Here is a 2,500-nt window from a genome sequence, read left to right as displayed (position 1 = left end):
ATCATTCGATTGCTTGTCACTACTCGAAATGTAAAGGTATTCAGCCGAGCATTTTGGCGAATCAATGTTCATTATGCCCACTATCCTTCTCCTCTGTGAGTGGCCTCAGTCAACATGAAAGGCATACTCATCCTGAATACAGGAATAAGAAGAGGATTGAGGCCGTTGCTCCTAAAAAGAAAAAGATCAGCAAGAGGTCAATTTGGTCTCAAGAGGAGACGGATATGCTTATCTCCCTTGAGGAGAAGTTTATTGGCCATCGGAACATTAACATCAAAATTGGAGAGATTTTGACTACTAAAACCAATAAGCAAATATCAGACAAAAGGCGATGTTTGCCGAAAGCTAACAAAACCGTACCATTAAATGCACAAGCCGAAGACAATATTAATTATGATGAAAATAATGATGATGCTGGTGATTTTGTATCAAGTCTACCTATACTGTCCACAAGTAAAGATCTATCAAAAGGATTCGCAGATCTTCGAGAGGTCCACAATATTATTAGTGAGACCGAAGAAATCCTGAAGATGCCACCCAAACCTGCGTCAGAACAGCAAGTCCTCAATAATATCGAGGCCATCACTCGGAAACTTGTTGATGTGGAGGAAAGACACCCTCGAAGGAAAGATAAATTAATACCAGTCCGCAGGAAGGAGGAAAATAACATACGGGCAGCAAGATTCAATAGTGGACATCTTCGAAGATATGCTATTCGGAAGGCGAAGTATAAATCCATCCAAATTATGTATAATAAGAACAGAAGAAAATTGGCTCGCCAAATTATGGGCGGGCCAACTGAATTACTATGTCCTTTGGATAAGGCTGAACTAAGGGCTCACTTTGAGAATAAATTATTAATTCAGAACAATAAGGCCGATATTAATAGATTCTCAAAATGCATGATGACGGCCAACAATACGAACCTCATGCGTTCGATCAGTGAATCCGAGGTAAATTCGGCAATCGACGGATTGCGTGAAGGAAGTGCTCCTGGACTGGACGGGGTTACAGTGAAAGATCAGAAGACGATTAATAGTGGAGATCCTTCTATTTTATCAAGGTTTTTTTCACTCTTAATTAAAACATCATATATTCCCGACGCCTTAAAGAATAGTCGGACCGTCTTAATACCAAAGAGTGAAGATCCTGCGGTTTTAAAGGACATAGATAATTGGAGACCCATTACTATCGGGTCCATAATTTTACGCCTTTTTAATAAGATTATGGCCTCGAGGTTGGAAGAGGCCGTAACTTTAAATCCTCGACAAAAAGGATTTGTTACAGCAACTTCCGGCTGTAACGAAAATATTGCAATTTTAAACAACATTTTAAAGGGGTCAAAGTTGAACAGGAAGAACCTGGCCGTTGTTTTTATAGACCTTGCAAAGGCATTCGACTCGATAGGTCATAAACTCATTTTAAAATCTCTTACGAGGATGGGGGTTGCCAAGAGTTTTATTGACTTGATTTTAAATTTATACACAAACAACACAACAGTGATAGAGAGCTCAACTGGCAAAACGGATCCCATTTTAATTAGAAAGGGAGTCAAGCAGGGTGATCCACTGTCGCCTCTCCTTTTTAATATTGCAATTGATCCACTATTGTGTACCCTTGAAAAAGAAGGTTCTGGTGTTTTAATGAAGCTCGACAGCAATCGTATAACATGCTGTGCCATGGCCTTCGCAGATGATATCGCGATTTTGAGCGATTCTTATAAAGGCATGGAGGAAAATTTGAAAATTATTGAGGCGTTTTGCAAAGTCGATTAATATCAAGAAGACAGCCGGATTTTATATGTGTACGAAAAATAAGACGTTTATTTTTAACAACGTTGCACATTGGAAGCTTAACGGCTGCGATCTTAGCTTCATTGAACCAGGTAATGTCGAGAAATATCTCGGGGCCCGTATTGATCCTTGGGTAGGACTATCTGAAGATAAGTGGACTTTTAAATTGCAAGAATGGATTTTAAACTTAAAAAAGACGAAACTCAAACCGAGGCAAAAACTGGACATTTTAAAAATATTTATGATCCCACGTTTTTATTATCAATTAATATTAAACGAGGTGTCACAAAACCTGCTTATTAAAATGGATAATGTAATTAGAAAAGCGGTCAAAGAAATTCTGCACCTTCCAAATCATATTAGCGATGGCCTTTTATACAGTCGAAACCGGGATGGTGGACTATGTCTACAGAAGTTGGAGACTCAGATCCCGGCGGCCATTATAAGAAAATTAAAATCATTTGAAAAATCGACTGACCCTGTACTCAAAGCATCCTTTTTATTCTGTCATCTCACCAATCAGGACAGTATAGATAAACTGGAACAACTTAATATTTTAAAAGAAATCCAAACATTTTCTCTGAACAATCTTGACAATCAAGCACTGGATATCGTTGTGGATATAGAAAACCAGTTCAGAGATATGAGGCCGAGGCTCCGGGCGAAAAAGCATGAAGTGGATATCTATGGATCATGGAGGAGCCTCG

General features: G+C 38.9%; 1 pseudogene; it reads left to right on the top strand.

Annotated features, from left to right (window-relative positions):
* Positions 1 to 2,500, top strand: part of LOC137330652 (28S ribosomal RNA) — a 7,887-nt pseudogene that overhangs the window by 3,272 nt on the left and 2,115 nt on the right.

This window comes from Heptranchias perlo, chromosome 12, assembly GCF_035084215.1.
Source record: "Heptranchias perlo isolate sHepPer1 chromosome 12, sHepPer1.hap1, whole genome shotgun sequence".
Taxonomy (NCBI): Eukaryota; Metazoa; Chordata; class Chondrichthyes; order Hexanchiformes; family Hexanchidae; genus Heptranchias; species Heptranchias perlo.
Note: the sequence above shows the minus strand (reverse complement) of the source record. Positions and strands in the feature narration are given on the sequence as shown.